Source organism: Mauremys reevesii, linkage group 3 (genome assembly GCF_016161935.1).
Source record: "Mauremys reevesii isolate NIE-2019 linkage group 3, ASM1616193v1, whole genome shotgun sequence".
Classification (NCBI taxonomy): domain Eukaryota; kingdom Metazoa; phylum Chordata; order Testudines; family Geoemydidae; genus Mauremys; species Mauremys reevesii.
Window position 1 is genome coordinate 150,294,751 of NC_052625.1, and position 23,067 is coordinate 150,317,817.

The following is a 23,067-nucleotide window of genomic DNA, read 5'->3' on the forward strand; positions in this document are numbered from 1 at the left end:
CAAGAGTTATTCTTGTGACTCAGTAGTTTCAACAAACAATTTAATTGCACCATTTGTACACAGTTATCTCATGAAACAGCTACCAAATGAGTAAAGACCTTTGACTCTCACACTGGAAGATTACATCTGATTATTTCCTTGCCTATAGAGGACCAAGTGACACAGTTAATGTCACCTTTTTCTTAATGTAGAATAGAGAATTGTGTCAAATTTCTATCCTGCCTACCTAGGAAGTAAGATGGCAAATGGATTAGCAAAATTCTATTCCCTTCATCTGACCTCTTTAATTTTTGTCCTCTTTTTCTTACAGTGGCTAACAAGAAATTTTACCTTCAACACTTGTCTCAAGCATAAATTTTAAATTCCTTAGCAATCTATTTATGGGGTTGTAATCGATCGCGCCGGGGCTCGACCCTCCTGAAGGCAGGAGGGGAGCCACACCAACTCACTCCACGTCTTCTGTGGAACCGGCTGAACAATAGTCAACAGTGTTAGGAAGCTCAGACCCTCTGGTGCGGGGCTGAGCGACAAGGCAGTACACTAAGCTCAGGCCCTTTGTGGCAGGGGCTGAGCAGTAAACAGTACAGGAAGCTCAGGCCCTTGGTTGCAGGGGCTGAGCAGCAAACAATATATAAGAAGCTCAGGCCCTTTGTGTCAGGGGCTGAGCAGCAGACAGTATATAAGGAGCTCAGGCCCTTTGTGGCAGGGGCTGAGCAGTAAACAGTACAGGAAGCTCAGGCCCTTGGTTGCAGGGGCTGAGCAGCAAACAGTACAGGAAGCTCAGGTCCCTAGACCGGAGCGGTGGGTTGAGGGGGAAGACTGCCACCCACGAGTGGGGTGGCAGGGGGAACACAGGCCCACCCACTCCACTGTGTCCCAGCCCGGGGCCCTGGCAGCGGCGATCACCGCTGCTGGTCTGTGGGGTCCTGACCGCAACACACTGACATCGGCACTTCGGTGCCTGCAGCCTGACAGGGGTCGGCTACTCCCGGGCTACTTTCCCTTTCCCCCTCAGGGCCTACCTCGTCAGTTGCACTGGGTCCAGGCCAGTCAATAAGCATAGGCTCCTCGGGACCAGGGCTTGGTGGCAGGTCCGGCAGCTCCTTGGGGAAGTCCGGCCAGGCCTGCTCAGGCGGCTCCTCCGGGTAACAGCAGGGGCGGGGAAGCTCCGGCAGCTCCTCTTCGTAGGGAGTGTGGGGGAGTTCCAGCGGCTGCCCCAGTACCTGTCACGGGGAAGCTCCGGCGGCTCCTCGTCGTAGTGGGCGCGGCGAAGCTCCGGCCAGTCAGGACAGCTGCCTCGGGTCCTGGAGGGTTCCCAGTCAGGAGCTCCCACCGGCACATCTGCTCCCGGCAGTGGCTGGGCTCTGACTGAGCTTTGGCGGCTGGCTTTTCTACTTCCTGTCCCGCCCCTTGACTTCCGGGGGGTGGGGACTGGTGGTGGTGGCTCCGCCCACTTGGGTGTCTGCAAGGGCGCTCCCTCCTCAGGGCAGGAGGGGAGCCACACCGACTCACTACAGGGGTCAAATCCTGGCCCTATTGAACCAACAGCAAAACTCCCATGACTGCACTTTTTCCTACATTCTTTGGATTTTTAACAGTGTATCCTTTTTCGTTTTTTTCACCTGCTCCTAAAAAAAATCACTGGTTATTCTTTTTCTTTTACCAATTTTGACTTTATTAGCATTTAACTGCACAATGACATTGGGGCCAGGTCCTTGGCTCCATTCTGCTGGCCCAGGCACAGCCTCCTCTGAGGCTGAGTGAAAATCGAGAGATGCAGTAGTAGCATTTGAAACAAATGAGAAGAACAGTTTGGGAGATGGGGTGACAGAAGCTCATTCATTTCTATAACAAAAAGTCCATTACTTTCCCTTGCAATGCAACAGGCCTTGTATTTCATGGGTTGGTTAACAATACTATAAGGAAATATTCCTCCTACTACAACTGCATTCAGCAATATGCAGCCTTTATTACTGATTCATTTATTGTTGCTATTTGTACTACCAGCATATCCAAAATCTATTGTGATCAAGAATCTATTATAAGCCTTCTTGTCCGAAGAATATTTTGTGAAGTGCTGTCTTTTATTTCTTTGGAAGTCCATACTGAATTCTTTTGGTATTTTCTGACCATATATTTATTTCCTCTCAGTTTAATTAAGTCTGCAGAAAAAATCCTATACACATATGGGATGGTTAAGTGCTGTCTTTTCAGATGTCTTCTGTATAATTTATTTTATTCTTTGCCATCCTCCCCACCCCTTCCACAACGTTTCTATACATCTCCATGAGCCTCCTTTAAATTATCCCACCTTTCATCCAGTTGTTCTTCATCTACCTGCTTGGCAAACCAACTGCAGGCACAGTGAACAATGAGAACACTTCAAGCATGGTTTACAAGAACAAAATACAGCATCTGAACCCAGACAGAACAAATAATCCAGCCTCAATCTGAAAACAGAACATACTCTGTGCTTGGAGGATGCCTTGTCCCGACACAAACAGAATTCAACTGAAATAAAATACATCAGCACAGCAAGTTATGAAGTACAGCAAATATAGCACAATACATTCAAAGCAGCAAAAGACCTCCAACGTATCTGCGGACTGCTGTCAAAGTAACTTCCAGTCAAACTGCAAGCCCAGCAAAAGATAATGAAAACATTCGCCAAGTGCTGCTAAGGAAGCAAATATGCTCAAAGCTCATTTCACAAAATGAGCACATTAAAGTATTCAGACTTCATGAAATAGAAAAGCACATCTGCTGAACACCAGCCTATGAAGTGCAAAGTTATTGTTTTAATACTCTTCTTGAACCTACTCTCTTCTTCCCTCTAAGAAGGCAACCCACCTCTGTTGTTGACTCAGAGTAGAATAAAACATCACCAGCCCAGTGAATAAGCAGCATATTTATAGTCTAGCCCCAAAATACCTCTCAGTGGTACATTATCACTTTAATTCGAACATAAATTTGGGCAACATTTCACCTGCCATCTCCAATAGGCTCTAAGACCCTGATCCCTCAACACTCAGAGTCATAGTTAGTACAATACCAAGTAAATGCCCTGATATTTTCCATGGCTGATGATGGTATCCTATGTGCCCTACCCTTCACTAAATAAGAAAAGAAAGAATACTCCCAAGTGACAGAGGGTTTTGCTGCCCATTTCATAAGCAGACAGAATGTTATATATGAAAGAGCCAAATTTAATAGAAGGTACCAAGAACAAGGGGAAACAGCTGAGACTTTTATTAATAGTAAATAGTCTTGCTGAACATTGCGAATGCAGAATGTTAAAAGAAGAACTAATAAGAAACAGGAGAGTTGTGGGCATAAGAGATGCCAAAAATCAGCACAGCTTCAGTTAGACCCAGATAGCCATAAAGGAACAGCAATGCTAGCAACATAGGGGAGACTGCATCAGACTATACTGACACTAAAGAGAAAAGACAAAAATGTGAAAGGAGCAATCAGACCAAATGTACAACATAAGAAGAATGAACAGCTAGGGAGTGGGCAACCAAAGAATCTTGGGGGAAGAACTGTGGGGGAAGCTTGGAAAAGCTGCAGAAGAAGTGGCAAGATACCAAGCCAAGCTAGCAACAATGCCCTGCAAAAGAGGCAAAATGTAGGAAATGCCGCAAAATGAGACATTTTGCAATAGCATGCAAGTCACCAAGAACAGTAAAAACAATGAGGCCATTCTTCTCGGGATTATATTCTTAGTAGAACAGACAACACACACCTTGGTACACAAGCATGACTGTAAATTGTCCAAATTTTACATTTAAATTGACTCTGGGGAGTAGGCACTGCCAAAGATTATAATAGATCTTTCAATGGAGATCTGCAGAGACCAAATAAAAATCTCTGAGAGGCTAAATTGGATGTTTGTGGCCAGTTCCTTGGGAAATAAAGAATAGAGAGAGGATGAAAAGTTCTTCAACAAATAATATATGTAATACAAGGACTAACAACCCTCTAACTAGGGTCACCAGCAATACAAGGACTACATCCAGTACAGAAACTGAAATGCATTAATGGGAAAAAGCAAATTATTCAGGAGATGTATCCACATTTATTTATAAGTCTAGGAAAGCTGTTAGGAGCATACACAATAAAACTAGTTCCATCAGCAACTCTCTTTGCTCTCACTGCCCCCTACCGTATCTCTATAACCTTGCTAGGGAAAGTCAAAATAGAATGAAAGAGAATATAAGATATGGGGGTTGTTTCCCAAATAGAAGAACCCACTGACTAGTGTGTGGGGATGGTTGTAGTACTGAAGCCCAATGGCAAAATCCAAATTTGCATGGATCTCATTTTAACGATGCTGCCTTTGGTGGGACACTTCTGAGAGTACCAATTCAGGACAAATTGCTGAGACAGGGCAGTTACAGACCAAGGCTGGGGTTCCTTTACACACCAAGGCAAACCAAACCAGCCAAACAGAGAAGACTTCGGTTTTACCCCACTGGCTAGGCATAAGTCATACAAGCAATTCCCTTAGAAACCCCAGTTTCCCAGCATCACCACCAGTGCCACTCATTATGGAGATGAATGGTTATGAAAACCAATACTCCAGTAAAAGAAAAAGGTTCTTCCGATCCCAAAGGACCAAGCCCCAGACTCAGGTCAATATACAAATCAGATCATACCCACAAATCATGCTGTCGCCAGTCCTTTAGAATCTAAAATCTAAAGATTTATTCATAAAAGGAAAAAGATATAGATGAGAGCTAGAATCAGTTAAATGGAATCAATTACATACAGTAATGGCAAACTTCTTGGTTCAGGCTTGTAGCAGTGGTGGAATAAACTGCAGATTTAAATCAAGTCTCTGGAGTACATCCCCAGCTGGGATGGATCATTCAGTCCTTTGTTCAGAGCTTCAGTTTGAAGCAAAGTCCCTCCAGAGGCAAGAAGCAGAACTGAAGACCAGATGGAGGAGCTGCAGCAACCTTTTATAGTCTCTTGCCATGTGGCCTCTCTTTCTTTGTTCCAAAGACAAGCTATCCAGCACATGGCATGAAAAAGCCTTAGAGTTCTGTCCATAGGCATGTCCCTGCATGCGTTGCTGAGTCACAAGGTGTATCTGCCTTCTCTCAATGGACCAGTTGTATAGTTGATGGTCCTTAATGGGCCATCAAGCAGGCTAGGCAGTGCTGACGCCAAATTGTCTGGGATGTTACCCAGAAGCATAGCATGTTTGAAATACAGACAGTATAGAGCCACCCTTTAAATACAAAAATGATACATGCATACAGATAGCATAATCATAACCAGCAAACCATAACCTTGTTTTAGACACCTTATTTGACCCCCTTTATACAAGATTTGGTGCCACTACAGGACCTTGGTTGCAACAATCATCTATACGATCCCAGTTCATGTCAATATCTGTCACACTCATCACTCAATAAAAGTGTGTGCAGAGAACGACACATTTCCCGTGGTTGACCAGACATTAGGTCAGTTATCAGAGGCCCAAGTCTTCTCAAAGTTAGATATTATAGCAGGCTTCTAGCAAATCCCCCTTGCTAAAGAATCTATATAGCTAACTAAATTCATCGCTCCATTTGGAAGGTACTGTTTTAATTGGCTTCCATTCAGCATATCTTCAACACCAGACTATTTCCAAAATAGAATCTCTCAGATCGTGTCAGGTTTGCTTGGCGTCCTTTGCCATACAGATGATGATTTGGTTTATGACCGAGATAAAAATAACATGATGAGGGATTGCGTGCAGTTTTGCAATGCTTCCAACAAGCCAATCTCACTCCGAAATGTGAGAAAAGTGAATATGGATAGGAGCAGATAAAATTTGTAAAACAGATAATTAGCAAACAGGGAATTCAGCTGGATTCAGAGAACTGTAGGCAATTACTTCTCTTACTCAAATCCTAGAGCATTTTGCTGTAAGAAGATGATTGGGCATAACAAATTATTTTGGGAAATTCTTATCAAATGTAGCTCATCTAACAAAACCCTTAAGAAATCTCCTGAAGGGTCATAATATCTGTATTTGGGGGAGAACACAACAAAATGCAATAAAATTAAAGAACTACTGACATCTCCACCTGTATTGGAACAATACTCAGTAAACTATCCAATAATAGTAACATCTTCATATGGTATAGGAGAAGTGCTAAACAAAAACATCCAGAGGGAGACCAAAGATCTGTTGCATTCCCATGAAGAAGCCTGACAGAAATTGAGCAGCAGTAAGCTCAGGTGGAAAAGGAAGCACTAGCATGCCATAGTCAGGCATGATTTCCCTTTTACAAAATCCATGTTGACTCTTCCCCAACATACTGTGTTCCTATGTATCTGATAATTCTGTTCTACATTTAGGCTACATCTGCACTAGAAACACCACACTACAGCATCTGGGGAAGATGCTTTAAGCTGACAGGAGAGAGAACTCTCCCGTCAGCTTAATTACTCCATATCCCATGAGAGCCTCTCCCGCTGACCTAGTGCTGTATACATCAACACTTAGGTTGCTATAATTTGTCAGTCAGAGGTGTGGATTATCCACACCCTTGAGTGATATAAGTTATACTGAAGTAAATTCTAGTATAGACAAGATCTTAGTTTCAGGAAATTTGCCTGGTACTGAAGTTAGGCTTACCATATCTTTTAGAAAAAACATCCAATTTTGATTAAAAGATTTCCAGTTTTCTCAAGGGGAACTAGTACGAGCATATATACATGAGGAGGGGAATCACACCCCTAGCTCATAGTGTAAACACAGTTTATAAGGCATGTTTTCCAATCCTTTAGTCATTCTTGTAGATCTTCTCTGGACCCTCTCCAGTTTTTCAACATCCTGCTTTACTTGCGTATACCAGAAGTGGACATAGTATTCCAGCAGTGGTCACACAGCGCCAAATACAGAGATAAAATAACCTCTCTATTCTTACCTGATATTCCTCTTTTTACATATTTAAGGGCCTCATTAGCTCTTTTGATCATAGCATTGTTCTGAGAGTTCATGTTCAGCTGATTATCCACCATGACCCCTAAGTCTTCTTCAGAGTCACTGCTTCCGTTGAGAGAGTCCCTCTGCTGTAAGTATGGGCTACATTCTTTGTTTTAGATGTATGACTTCACATTTGGTCAAATTGAAGCACATACGCTTGCTCCAGTTTACCAAGCAACTCTGATTGGTCTGTATCAGTGACCTGCTCTTTATTTATAACTCCCCTAATCCTTATGACATCAACAAACTTTATGCGTAATGATTTTATGTTTTCTCCCAGATCACTGATAACATTGTTAAATAGAATAGAGCCAAGAACCAGTGTTTGTGGGTCCCCGCTAGAAATATACCCTCTCACAATGATGATTTCCCAATTATCATTACTTTTAGAGCCCTGTCAGCCAGTTTTTAATCCATTTAATGTATGCCATGTTAATTTTGTATTGTTCTAGTTTTTAATCAAGTCAAATGCTTTACAGAAGTCTAAATATATTGCATCAACACTGTTACTTTTAGCAACCAAACTGATAATCTCATCAAAAAGAAAATATCAAGTTATTTTAACAGGATCTGTTTTCCATAAACCTATGTTGATTGGTGTTGTTTATATTGCCCTCCTTTAATTCTTTATTAATAGAGTCCCATATCTGCCATTATATTATTTTGCCTGGGATTGGTGTCAGGCTGACAAACCTATAATTACTCAGATCATTTCATTAACCCTTCTAAAATACTCACGTATCATTAACTTTCATTCTGTCATCCTCTAGAACTTCCCCAGTGTTCCAAGAGTTATTGAAAATGAACATTAGTGATCCAGAAAGCTCTTTGGCCAGCTCTTTTAAAACTCTTGAATGCAACTTATGCAATAACTATTTTAACATATCTAATTTTAGTAGCATCTGTTTAACATCATCCTGAGTTAATGTTGGAATGGAAAGTATTTCATCATTATTGTCTGATTTTACATACATGAGCTGACTTTTTACCAGATATAGAACAGAAATTTTCATTGAACACTTACTCCTTAACACTTAACCTTTTCTCCATTACTGATAATTCTACCATTTACATCTTATAATTGACAAGTGCAATTGTTAGGATTCTTTCTGTTCCTGTTATACTTAAAAATCTCTATTTTTTTGTCCTTAATTCTTCTGACCATAGATTTGGTCTTGTGGCCTTTGGCTTCCCTTATGAATTTTCTCAAATTCTTAGCTTCTAGTTTATATTATTTGCTATCGCCATTTCCTTTATGTATAGATTTATATTATATTATATTGTATATTATAAATGGCAAAAAGGTGAAGCTGATAGTGATGAATATAAACTATATCATCATGTGCATTATTTGTTAGGACATTGACCCATAAGCATTCATGATCATTTGTTTCCAAGTAGTCAGTGACTCAGAAACAGGTAATTCCACTCTCTCTCTCTCTCCTTTGCAAACTTAGTTCTTCTTAAATACATCCTAACTATTGATTTTAACATTTCCAATCACGCAAATTATCCCACCAGGTTTGGTATTAATACTCATAAATGAGTAATTCAATTCATCATATTTATCACCCAAGCTTTTAGCACTGATGTATAGACAATTGGTGTATAGACAATTAAAGAATCTCAATATCCTGATTTTGTGTTAAATAAGTGCCTGTTTGTCCCGTCTTTAAACCTCTGACCGGAATCCCAGGGGAGCCAACTGAAGTCACTCAATTAGGGTGAACTGCAAAGAATGGGGCAGACAATCCCCAAAGCTGGTGTATATTCCAATACTTAGATTTACCAACCCAGCACAAAACATCTTCTTTAATACCTCACTGGTTACTCAGAAGCCAACAACACAGTTCCCTTAAAGTAACCCAGCCTCAGGCCTACCGTCAGATACCCAAGACAAATATGATGAGGATTACTGAAAATCTTATTCATTACATAAATAAATTCTACCAATCCCAAAGGATTGAACACATTACCTCCCAGGTTAATGAATATTCCAGATCTTACCCAAATACACGCTTACACCAAATTCTTATTAACTAAGCTAAGAAAAGATAGAGAGTATGGTTAAAAGATCAGTATACATACAGACATTAGTACAATCTTGAGTTTCAGATTCAGAGCAGAGATGGTAAGTTTTGTATATGCAAAGAGTACTTTCAGAAATAGTTCATAGGTTATAGTCCAATGTTTATATTCAGGGCGGTCCAGTCAGGAGTGGGATCTCAGACCTTATGTCATAGGCTTTCCCTGCATGAAGCCTTAAGAGGGTCTGAGATTAAAAAGACTGGGAGACAAACATCTTTATACACTTCCAGGCCTTCTTGTGACAGCTTGGAGTCCTTCAGATAAGTACTCATGGGGACTTCAAAGTGGACCCATTTCCTAAGCATCACTGGTATTTATCGACACAGATTAAAATAAGGCAATTGCCCCTTTTTCCACCATTCGCAGATGATTTGCTATACATTTCAAAGAGAGATGAAAATGTTAATATGTTCTTTTGATCTCCGAATTAACAGAATACAGCATAGACAGGGACTGTTTGATTACATTGTTGACCTCCACCAATATATATGTAAATACACAAAAATACAAACATTATCTACCCATTTGTTTTTAAGAGTTGAATTTATCCTGCAGGATGCTTAACTCTTTTCCCTCATGCGTCACACCTGCCTTTTGTTTTAATTTAATGCCCAGGCCATGATTCATCTGTCTTTGAAAAGATTAGTTCCCTGGCTAATGAAATGGAAGCCATTCAAACTGTTCAGCTCCCTCTCCCCATAGAACAATGGTGGGCAACCTGTGGCCTGCTGGCTGCACATGGCCTGCCAGGATAATCCGCTGGCAGGCTGCAAGACAGTTTGTTTACAATGACCGTCCACAGGCACGGCTGTCTGCAGCTCTCAGTGGCTTCAGTTTGCCGTTCCCAGCCAATGGGAGCTGTGGGAAGTAGCCGCTCGCACTACTGCAGATTCAGTCTACTTTTTAATGTGCTATCTTGATCAGAGCTAGCATGAGCATATCTCTTTTAGATGGAAATCACACTTCCAGCTCCAAGTGTAGACACACGGTGGCTGTCCATAAACTCCTCAGTGTCTCTGATGCTCCACGGTGTCTGTACATGTCCTTGCAGATCACAAAGCTTTTTTCTCCAGCACAGCCACTGGCTTGCACTTCAGACAGAGAAAATCCATCCTGGTTTCTGGAAAGAAGGAAAACATGGCACACCTGTTGCAGGTCACAACTACTACTCCATTGCTGGTAATCCTAGAGTTGCGTGCATGAGGCAAAGAGGCAGCTTGGACAGACACAGTTCAATACTGAATTGAGCTGAAACAAAATGTTCCGATTCAGTTTTGCAAACCAAAATGAAACATTTCAATTAGTGAATGTTGCAATATTTTGTTTAAAATGTCAAGACAAAACATTAACATTTCTGAATCAAAAATTTTCAGAGCTTTTCAATCCACACAAAAAAAAGTTTATTTCAAAATTTTGCCCAATTTGGGACAAAAAAAATGTTGAGATGTTGGAATTTCTTGCAGGATGGAATTTCTGATTTTCAATCATCTCCTCTTAGTAGGCATAATAGGGTTAAATAAAGAAACTTTAACAAGGCATACTTGTCAGTGGAAAATATTAGTCTCAGGAGTCCTTTACAAACTAGCAGTGGAAGTTGTATTTCTTGTGACTTTAAGCAGCAGACTGGATGAAACAGTAGAAAGTGTACTGTAGGGAACAATCTTGCATTTGCAGGGAAATGGAGTGGATGATTTAATAGGCCTTTTTCCATCTAATTTGTGTACTTCATAACATTACCTGCATATAAATCATCCATTAATATTCCTCAAATTTGAAACATATGTGATTAACTGGGGATAGGGTAAAAATGGAATATAGTACATCCAAAAAAAAATGAATCAATCTTTTATTACACCTTCTATGCTACCAAATTTGAAACACACACACGAGTGGTTTCAGCATGAGCAGCTATAGTTGAACAAAATAACATTTCTGTCTTTATCACCAGAGTTCATTAAAATAGGAAAATGGTACATTTATTAGTCTAAGGTGCACAAAATCTAAAATCTGAGCTGAAAGATGTGCACTTCTCTGCGAGTAATTTTAAAGTACTTTACTATGGGCCCAATTCGCCACATAAATGTGTGTAAACTAGGTGTTGTTCCACTGACGTACCAGAGTAAAACAAGGGTGAGAACAAAATCAGGCTATACATTTGCTTCTAGGTTGGCCCAGCATCCTACATAATTGTGTATGCCATGTCACATAAGAAAACATTGTTTACATGGAGACCAGAAATTGCTAGTACTGATAACATAAGCTAAATTGTATGTAGGTAATGGTAACACTTCATGTAACTAATGTACATTTTCAGTATAGGGCTTGTGAGGCATTTCAAGAAAATGTAAAACAAAATGACATTTATTCCACATTGGGTATCTTTCTAGCAATACCTTTTTCCATGCTGTCATTAATCCATATGTCTGTCATTAACATTAAAGGGAATCATGTGGCTAAATCCTGCATGCAATGTGCTAAAAAGTATGAGGTCAGGAGTTAAAGTAAAGGGGAAAAAAGCTTCCTCTCTTCTGCCAAAGCAAAAGGATTCCTCCTCCATTTCTCCCTGGCTTCAAGAAACAACACTCTCTAAAGCTCTCCCTCCTCTTTAGCTAGTGTCCTGACAGCTTCCTCTTCGCTTTAATACCTGGATAGAGTGTATGATGGAAATGTTAAATGACACTAAGCAGTAAGAGCACTATTTACTATTTAGCACTATTGTATACTGCTATAAAAAGGGCTTAACTGGCTTAGAAAAATAAGTCTGCAGTGGAGTTAACTAATTGGGTATCAGATTTTAGCCTGATTAGTTTTTAATCTGATGATATGGTAAACCACAGAAACTGAAGAGTATAATGGAAACATGTGCCACGATAATTCCACATTCCTTGTCTGCAAAGATGTCATTGGACTCCAGTTGAGAAATATGAGCCATTGTCTATAAAAAATCTTTAAGTAACTGGACTGGAAGGGGCAGAATGCAGAGTACCTCATAACCAGCCTAACAGACAACCTTATCATGGGACTGCATTAATCATCAATATGCCAGCCTGATTGTTAATTATTATTTGTAATACACTAGCACCAAGAGGCTCAAACCAAGATTGGACAACAGTGTGTTGAGGAACAAAGGACATTTAAAATAAATGGCTGCCCTGATTACACAATGGCTACAGCAAATGTATGTTGCTTCTGATAAATTGTGAAGCACAAAATGAAGCTAGGGATTGGCATTAGCACTTTGAATTAAAAAGTAATAAACTGTGATATGCAGCATACATCACCTTAAGAAATTAGTTTTAAAAGACTCGTCTCTATTCCAGCTATAGAATACATGATCGTAGGCGTATAAATCAAAGTATTAGAAACTATTTCAGTGGTCAACAAGGTGTGCTTTAGCATTTTCAGAGTTGAAAAAGACTGTTGTGACTTCTCCTGTCTTTGCATATCTATGTTTCAAAATCCCTTTCCTATTGGACACAGATGCTAGTGCTTACAGTTTGGGGGACAGCATTTCAGCATGGCTGCCCATCCCTAAATCAGAGAACATAAGAATATAAGAATGGCCATACTGGGTCAAACCAAAGGTCCATCCAGCCCAGTATCCTGTCTACTGACAGTGACCAATGCCAGGTGTCCCGGGGGAGTGAACCTAACAGGTAATGATCAAGAGACAGGGTGTGAACACAATCTTCATGTAAGATAGTTGTAAGAAACACTTAGGTGGCCGCACTAAAACTTAATAGAGTCTGCCTAGAAATTAACACTTGGTGGATGGGTTCCACACTGTGTGTGGTTGTGAATGGGTGTGGTTGTGAATGGGTGTGTGATTCCTCGAGGCAGGAAGAAAGCCAACTATGTGGAATAAATGTCATTTTGTTTTACATTCCTCCTGTGTTGGGAGAAGCAGGACTTTGTACATTCTTTTTACAAATAAAGAAGATTGCATCCAAGAAAATACCAGACTCCATCAATTTATACTTTCAACTTTGCTTAGCTGTTCGGGTCAAAAATGGCCAACAGGATTTTTAAAAAGCAGCTGAGGTAGCTTCTTCCTGTCAAATTTATCCGTATGGGTGCAGTCGGGGGGAAGCATTCACAAAGCCCTGTATAATTTCACATCAGACACAGCAGCATTAGTATTAACGTCTCCAGAGGGAACAAAAATATCCATACAGTAACATTTCATAAGCTTGAAGTGTACAATGCATGGTTCAGTGGAGCAGTTTACTGGAATTCAACAGAAGACACTGATAGCTTCAATACACAACTGGCAATACATATTTATTCATAATTATTTATAAATTGACAAGGCACTTGGATAAAGAGAGACTTTTTAGCCATTCTCAAAAAACATGTCAACAGTACACTAAAGTATACTGTTTGTACAGTATGAGTTACCCATTGTGAGAAAGATTGGTTAAATCATTTAATTAACCAGTTACCACGTTTAGGTTCTTTGGATCCATGTTCCTTAGCTAAGGTAAAGGCTGGAGAAGTATTATACATTTATTGGGTTTATTAGTCAAAATAGCTTTGTGAGAAAATAAGAAATTACAGAAATCAAAGTAAAGATGGTTAGATGATCGTATTCACACTGACAAAAATTAAACTCTACATGGGATACTACAATTTTTCAGAAATTATAAATAAGTTCAATTAATTCAAGGTCTATCACAATCTTGTTACAAAGGCAAACTTTTATCCTATTTCTATATTAGCCTGGGTAGGTGATTTTGTTATCAGCATAAAACAATGGATACTTAAATATAGATCCTCCAGTCAAGTTTATATGCCAATGGAAACTGGGGGCTTCTCACATCAGTTGAACCAGAGAATTATAAAGTTATTTAAAATAATACCAATTCAGATCAAAATTCCTAGCCCAGGTGATAAGCATAGCTAAGGAATATCATCACACATGCAAGACTATCTCATATTACTTGCATATTTTGTTTTTTGTTTAATCATTTTGATGTGATTCTAATTTCTCTGGAATTTCACCAGTGCTGCAAATTTTTATGCCATTTTAACCAGTTCAAATGGTGAAATCTTTAGTTTACAAGCCAATTCAAAGTTTCTTTCTCTATTTTGTCTAAAAAGCTGTCAATTCTCTTGACCACAAAAATCTGTGATTTTTAGGCTGGATTCTTGACACACTCAGTTTCTCTCAGTAACCTTTATTGTAGGGAAGCAATATCTTTTTACAATTATTACTAGGCTTAGTTAATGTAATGAAGTTCTCCTGCCTCAATGCTCTCAATTACTTTTGCTTCACTAACTTCTGGACAAAAAAGATTAAATTTGTTAGTGAAATACAAGGACACATCATACATATTAGTCTTTCAGAGGGCTTTAATTCAGGTATGTACTTTCTGTGATGTACGTAGCTAAACCTAACCAAGTCATCACTTGGATAAACAATACATGTATAAAAGTTGTTTTGCTATTTATCAACTGGAACTGGCTTTAAGTGGGGGCTCTCCAGCTCAGATTCACAGTTGCAATGACCGTTGGTTTTTTTGTTTGTTTGTTTTGGGTTTTTGGTTTTTTTAAAGATGCACACAGTTTGAACTTTGTGCTCTGCAATGTACAGCCTTCTCCTGGACCTTTCAGATAAATAATAAGGTTTGTTTTCTTCCTTTAAAGACATAAAAACATATCACAGCTTATTAACTTAACTGGGGTAAAACCCTTCTCAAACACAGCGCTGAGTTGCTTTATAGTAAAAATAAAACAAATGTATTAAAAATAGTTTTAGTGATGCCAAGTAAAAGGAAAAAAGTCAGAAAGTGTTACAAGCAAATAAAAGTGAAAACACACATCTAAAAGTCTAAAACTTAATCTAGCAAGAAACGGGCTTTGTTCAAGATGGTTTCTCACCTATATTCAGTTTCCTGGAACATTAACAACCCCCTCTCCCTGGGTCGAAAAACCCATCTTTCTCAGCTTGCAAGGATTCTGTTCCCTTATGTCTGCCTAGTGATGCATGCCAAAGATGGCTTTTGTCTTTGCTTATATCTTCCAAAGATCAATGACCTTGATTCAAGAACCAGGATGACCTCATGCTGTTCTTCCTTTACTGTGGACTTTCCAATCCCCTGCTGATTTCTATGTAAATAGGGCTTCCATTGTTTTAATTCCTCTATACTTAATAGACGAGATAGGCAAATAGCTCCTTTCTCTCCCATCTGGGAGGGAACCTGTTTCTCCCTATTTAGCCATAGACTTTAAAGCATAATATCATTAAGTATCCATATTTCCTCATATAGTGTTAATACACACATTTCACAATGATATTAATCACCAGTGTGTCATTAACTTTCAGAAAACACCTCACTCCATATACTTATAATACAGTAATATCTGATGATTCAGTTGCTTCTCACTTGAGGTCTAGTCCCTCATCTTTATAGACTAGTAAAACTTTTCAATATATTCTTTAAAAAGTAAAACCCAGACCAAACTTCTCTCTCCTGCTGGGTGTAGATGCCATGCTGTCTCCTCTCCAACTTGTTTCCTTGACAGCTTTGTTGACCTGATATGTAAAAATTGATCTTCACTGTCTTTGCCTGAAGACCATGCTGGTTAGAGAATCAAATATACATTTCCTTTGTCTAAGGCAGACCTGTTTACCAACTCCCCGTGACATGCCTGATTTGAACACACTCAAGTCATAATTCCAACACGTATCCATAACTCTAAATACATGGTATGTACATACATCTTGCAAGACTATTAATCATCAGTGACTTATTCGTTTTGAAGTGATGCCACATAAAGAATATTTTGTACAACGATTATTACAATAGTGTGTAGGGTGTGAATACAGGGATGTTTTGGGTCACAACAACAATTAAAGAAGTTCTACAAAACAGCTGTACAGACCTCTGTATCAGTACTTGGTTATTCCTTACACCTCAATGATGAAGTAGTAGTAGTTAGTAGATATGTGAAGCTGCCAGTCACACAGGAAATCAGGCTTTATGGTCATTTAGACCTTAAAACATTTTGGTTGGCTCACGTTAAAGATTTACACTTCACACTGGCACCTCAACATATCATTTGAATGTATCAGCTTTAATACAAAACAAATACCTTGTATACCTTTGTTAAAGATTTCTGTTTGTGTGTGTGTGTGTGTGTGTGTGCGCACGTGCATATAGCACCTGGTATTGGCCACTGTTGGAAGACAGGGCTAGATGGACCTTTGGTCTGACCCAGTATGGCTGTACTTATATTCTTATGTTCTTACTATATCTCTATTACAATTTTATAGATATAACGCATTTAAAATAGAAGAAAACAATAGAAAAGGAAGTCACTTCATAGCTTAGCAAGAGTTTGTGGGTAAGCCTTGGTTACTCAACCTACATGTCCTCTGTGCAAAATACACACAAAAACACCTGCTGTTTGATATGCTTTAAAGACCTAACTTATACCAAGGATTCTGACCTATGTGTGGTTATCTATAACATTATTATTAATAAGCTCCTCTATTTTCAGTATCGTCACTATACTATATTGTGACGCACAGTAAGCGTCCACTATGAAAAAAGATACAAGTGAATATGTAAGTGCAATGTACTGAAAATAAATTAGAGAGGTTCTATTCCTTTATATGAGACAAGGATGTTGTGAATTATGTGGAAAGTATTCCACAAATGTAATCTATAAAAGAATCTCTGAGAAGTCTATACTATACTACATCATCATTCGTATTCTGTGAGAATATTAGGTGATTGTGGTTAGTATACAAGGACTCACAGAGCTTTTTGTTTAAGTGTTTTTCTTTCCAAAATATATGTTACTAATGTAAGAGATGGTCTAACACTTTTCAAATACAGATGTAAAAAAAACCTGTGAGTTAACTTGGAATTTAGGGCACAAATGTTCAGTGAAAAATAAAAGTTACATCTTGTCCATAAGCCAGTTTCAAATAAGTAAGCGATAGTTTTTTCCAGTAAAGCCTTCCTAGCCACTCAGCTAACAGTAGGGCAAAGTAGCTTTAATACTAGCATGAGACACTGACAAATATGTATCCACTGAGCAAGTTAGACCATTCTCATTGAGGACGGACTTTTGTTCGCCCCGTTAAGGCCAGTTCCTGGTGGCAAAATTACTGTAATATACTTATTCAGTTTTCAAGGTAGAGTTCTGCTGGATGAGAGGAAACCTGGAGAAGACATCCACAACATACCAGTGTAGTACTGCTATCCACAAGATATTTTCTAGTGTTTTGCATGGTGGCCATACATCTGTGCAATTAAGAACTTTTATTGGACCAACTTCAGGTCCTGAAGAAGAGCTCTGTGTGAGCTCAAAAGCTTGTCTCTTTCACCTGCAGAAGTTGGTCCAATAAAAGGTATTACATCAGCCACCACGTGTCTCTAATCTTGGGACCAACATGGCTACAACATTACAAACAACAGTTAAGAAGTGACATATACACTTAAGTATGTCTAAGTAGATATCCTGGAGTGTATAAAACTGACTGGGTGGGGTGAGGAGATGTATAATACTGAGGGATCTGAGTGAAGGAGCCATAAGAGGAGCAGGAAGAGCCTGAGATTCAAATGGCACAGTCCAGAGTTACAATTAAGCAGACAAACTAGAAGTAAATTAGGTTACTGGAAAACTAGACAGAATTTATCATTTAAAGTGGTGGGACCCTCTCCGGCAGCCAAGTAGGGTTATTTCAGCAAATACTCCTGCCATGGAAGGAAAACAACACAGCCACAGTACAATAGTATCCCCGGCTTCTAGTATTCAGAGTTTATCTCAAGATGGAAGACGCAGTAGACTTTGATTCTTCTATTGGTGTTATTCTGTTGATTTCTGTAGAGTTATTCCTGATTTACTGATGTAAGTGATAGCAGAATCAAGCCCAGTGAATACACCTACCTATTCAAGTCAGGATACTCTTGGACTCCAACTACCAGAATGCATCTAACCAAAGACAAACAATCCTATTTCCTACTTTTTCCTGTATAGATTATATCTGAAAGCAGCCTTGAGATTCAAATTTCATTGCTAATTTATTTTTATTTAATTATGCATTTAAAATTAAAATAACCCCATTTTTCCATTTGCAGTTCACAAGTGAAAGCAAAGTCTGGTGCTAGCAGTCCTGCTGGAGAGATTGCAGAAGAAAATAAAAGAATGAAGCACCATCATAAAATGAAGGTCAAACAGTACTCTAGCCTTAATACTGCTATAATGGTCACCAACGCTACTGTGTCCTCAGTTCACAAGAATCATATGCTATTCGTGCAGATATACTCTTCCTTCAGGACACCCCTGTCCAAGCCCCACTGCTTCAGGTAAGAGCAACAGCCTATGTGGAGCTCAGTTCTGTGGCAAAAATCCTCACAAGCAGTGGACCTGCACTAGTTCCATTGCTTCTGGGGACATATATAGAGGAGGGACAAGATTTAAACTCTTGCTGAGAGATGTGAGAGGTTTCTTATATTTTGGCCAAATTCTATATAATATAATATAATATAATTAATTATAATATAATATAAAGCCCTTAGGTAGCTTGGCGTCTTGAGTGATACCACCATGTTTTAGACTAACACCCACGAAAGCTTATGCTCCAATATGTCTGTTAGTCTATAAGGTGCCACATGACTCTTTATCGCTTTTTACAGATCCAGATTAACACGGCTACCCCTCTGATACTTGACACCATGTTTTAGTGACTAGACAGACTGACAGGCCATATCATCAGGAGTTGTGACACTGTTCACATATTTTTAAGTAAAAAGTTTTAATTGTGGATGTTCACAACTGTTTGATAAATTGACAGAACTAGAATTTCTGGAACACCTCATCCCAAACCAATACTCCTTCAGCTGTCATGGAATCCCACTGACTTAATAAATGGAAGTCCTGATGTAATAACAAGACATTCCACTGTATACTGATTGGTTTTATTTAAGTCAAACACATGTTTATTTTAAATGCTGTGCATGAAAGTGACCGCTGTTTCTTTTTTGCTTTTAATTGTCTTCTCTCTCTGTATTTGAAAGGCCAATTTATTTAGAGTAAGCACTAAATCACAAATCTTAAGGAACAGTAGCAGTGTTGAGGAGTCCAGCTGTTGACATGATAGGAAATATCCATGTATATCATTAGTCGCTCTGTATAATAAAAGATAAACTTTGCTTTTTAATCACATAATATTTTTAAAATTGCTTAGTCGTGCTATAGTGATTTGATCAGCAGGAAAGGAGCCCCCTGCAGATCCTTCTGTTTGAATTTACAAAGAGATTGCTATTAAAACACAGAGCAACAGAGGGAGGGTGGAAACCTATAACCCAGACAGCAGAGTCCTCTGACACTTGCTTTTGACATTAATTAAAACCTGTGGTGCTCATATGATGGACTCAAAATCATTACTAAGGAAATGTTTCATATCACACAGAGTCCATCTTAACAAGACAGGTTCAGATTTTGCCTGAGAATATTCAGGAAGCATCACCTCGAGGCAATAACTGGCTATGCATCACCATAGATCTTATATGACACATTATTATTTCTATTACAGTAATAACCAGAGATCCCTACTAAGATCAGGGCTCCATTGTACTACGCACTGTGCGGACATGTAGCAAGAGACAGTCCCTGAATCAAAGGGCATACTAGGTGGCTGGCATGGAGCAGCCACAATGGGTTTCTACTAAACTACCTCCCAATCCCAGTGTGGGGGGTGTTGCAGGAGCAAAAAGGGGCAAAGTCAAGGCAACGCCTGTTTGCTCCAGACATCCCCAGCTGCTGGAATGGGTCCTTAGAATTATGGACATCTAGGCATAAGTTAGAGCAGCCCTCAACTGTTCTAACCTATACCAGGTACAGGAATGGTCCCTCACTGGGCTCAGGAATCTCAAGAGTGTGATAAAGTTATTATTTATTAGTAGTATTGCTGTAGCACCTAAGAGCCCTAGTCATGGACCAGCACCCCATTGTGCTAGACGCTCTACAAAAAGACAGTCCCTGCCCCAAAGAGCTTACAATTTAAGTATAAGACAGTGACAAGGACACAATACTATTCAGCGTGAAAGCCAGTGGTCTGAGCACCGCAGCATTGTCAAGTTTTTTGTGGCATCACAGCAGTTTTGCAGAAGGATAATGAGGGACTTTTCTGGATATTTATGGGGAGCTCCTCCCAAGCATAAGGGGCAGCCTGGGAGAAAGCACACAAGTGCTTATTTTGAATATTTAACAAGTGGGTGATGCAAGCTGGGATCATAGGCCAATCAGAGGCAAGAGTTGACAACTCATTAACGAATGAGAGATGATAGGTAGAGTGGGGATGGGTCATAAAGGGCCTTGAGAGGGAAGGCAAACAGCTTCTCTTTGATGCATTAGAGAAGAGGGAATCAGTGGGACAGGGGATTCAAAGAGAGGGATCACAGTAATCTTTGCAGCAGCATTCTCAGTGGAAATGAGCCAGGCAAGATTGCATTTACCAAGGCCAGAGAAGTATGTTGCAGTAATCAAGATGTGAGCTGATGAGAGTTTGGACAAGAGCTTTAGCTGTGTGGATGCATAGGAAGGGCTGTAGCTTAGAAATGAATAATGCCTATTTCTTATGTAAGCCCTTTGGGGTTTAAAGAGCATGGCCCCTTTAAATCTTTTTCCTAGGGGGGAGGGAGAGAGTGAGAAAAAAGGAGGAGCTGGGAGGGAGAGAGAGGCAGCAACCCACAGGCCCTCACAAAGGAGGCAGCAGAGAACCTGTCTGAAGCCTGGGAAGGACAGGATGGCCGATCGGGGACACCCCAGGACAGGAGCCAGGAGGAGCACTGTGCCAGGGAGGAATCGCCCAAGAAGGACAGGCTGGAGCTAGACCCAGTATCACTGCTGCCCAGAGCTGCATGGGGCTCTGAGTACTGGGGCTTGTGACTCTGCATTGGGAACAAGGAGGGAGGCTGCTAGCTAGTTAAGTGGGGAGGTGGTCACTCTGTGTGGCTTTGCAGAGAGCGGCAAAAGAGGGGTTTGTTGGGGGAAAGTTCACTGGTGCCGAAGATGACTAGGAGCACCCAAGACTCACCACTGGACTGGAACTTTGCTCAGGCCTCCTGAACTCTGTGTGCAGACACATTGCTTAGTGTCTGCCCCTCCAGACTGTGCGACCACTGGGCCCATGGGGCCTTGGCTTGAATGCAGCCCTGTTTTACTGCCCCCCTTGTTGTATTTCTCCTCTCATCCCTCTGTAAATAAATATTTCCCTTTCTTATATCCATTGTACTTTTCCTGTGTGTGTGTGTTCACTCTGTGGGGTTTGGAACAGGTGCCCCTAGGGTGGAAGGAATTTCTCCTGCTGCATTCCTGCAAGTGCCTTCTCTTGGCCTGAGCTGCCTGCAGAGCAGACTCCATCTTGGCCACGAGGGTGCTAGTGTTACACTTATATAGCACTTTTCATCAGTAGATCCCCAAAGACTTCACAGTCTTTAGTGTATTTATCCTCCCACAACCCTGTGAGGTAGGAAAGCATTATATCCATTTTACAGATGGGTAAGAGAGACAAAGAGAGACTAAGTGATTTGCCCAAGATCCCACAAGGAAGTCTATAGCAGAGCAGGGAATTGAACCCCTGTTTTGTACCGCCTATGCCAGTGCCCTAGACACTAGACTATCCTTTATCTCTGATATAAGAATCATAGAATATCAGGGTTGGAAGGGACCTCAGGAGGTCATCTAGTCCAACCCCCTGCTCAAAGCAAGACCAATCCCCAAATGGCCCCTTCAAGGATTAAACTCACAACCCTAGGCTTAGCAGGCCAATGCTCAAACCACTAAGCTATCCCTCCCCTCAAACAGCTGTTATGCAGAAAGTATTGGCAAGATTTAGACATAGTCTAGCTGTGAGGTGCTACAGAGCAGTCCAATTCAATGTGACACCCAGGCTACAGGCCTGAGTGATACAGTGACCAAGGAAGGTGGTAGAGGAGAGAGTCAGGGTGGAAGACTAAGAACTGTTTTGCCATGTTGTTGCCGGCCCAAAGGGCCCGAGGAGGGGCAACAGCGGGGTTCGTTGCCCGGTGTGCGTCGCACTAATTAACACACCAGGGTGGAGAAGCAAACCAAGTTTATTTGAGCCCAAATAAGGTGCCAGGGAGAAAAAGCATTCTCAAATCCTGCACACCCACACACAGGCGGGGTCCCAGCATTTATACCCCCCTTGTTTTTCCCCCTTCCTCCCTTCCCCTTGCAACAGTTACACTTAACACTATAATGTAGCTTGTTAGAACTGTTCTCATTCGCATGTTTATCTATGGCCTTCACAGCACAGATGCATGCAGACTTTCCTCCCCCTTCTCCCTGTCTTACTGCCTCTTTTTGCTGTTTCAAGCTGTACTGCATCTGCAAGCTAAGAAAGCTGACAGTTACACATTTTGCTTGCTGTTTATTAGCATCTTAGGCTGGTTAAAGTTCACAGCATGGAAGAACTTTGGTTCACTCAGGCCTAGAGTCACAACTTTGGTTCACTTAGGCCTAGGGACACCAACAATGTTAAGTTTGAAGTGACAGCTAGACATACATGAGGAGATGTCAGAGAAACAGACTGAGATTTTAGTTTAAAGAGATGGAGACAGGTCGGGAATAGACAGGTAGATCTGTGAATCATCAGCATGGAGATATGAGTTGAATTTGTGTTTGCAGATGAGATAAGGTGCTGAGGTAAAAGAGAAGGGAATGAAGGAAAGAGCCCAGGGAACTCCCACAGAAGTTGGAGCAGGGTTAATGAGGAAGCTCTGAAGGACATGCTGAAGAGGTGATTAGGCAGGGAGGAAGAGAACCAGGAGAGGAGAGTCAGAAGCTAAGGGAGGACAAGATTTGAAGAAGAACATAGTCAACAGAGTAAAGGCAACTTACAGATCAAGGAGGATGAAGATGGAGTACTGGTTCTGAGCTTTGGCTAAAAAGAGGTCATTAGAGAGTCTGGTGAGAACAAGTGCAAGGGGCAGAAGCTGGATTGGAGAAGATCTAAG

The 23,067-nt window shown here is 40.5% G+C and overlaps 1 long non-coding RNA gene across 1 annotated transcript in view; it reads left to right on the forward strand.

Annotated features, from left to right (window-relative positions):
* LOC120400016 overlaps positions 1-18,889 on the forward strand; it is a 30,535-nt gene extending 11,646 nt beyond the window's left edge. The window contains exons 2-3 of the long non-coding RNA XR_005595466.1: positions 18,166-18,393; positions 18,724-18,889. This is a non-coding gene — a long non-coding RNA (uncharacterized LOC120400016). The remainder of the gene's footprint in view (positions 1-18,165; positions 18,394-18,723) is intronic.
* The last annotated feature ends 4,178 nt before the right edge of the window (positions 18,890-23,067 follow it).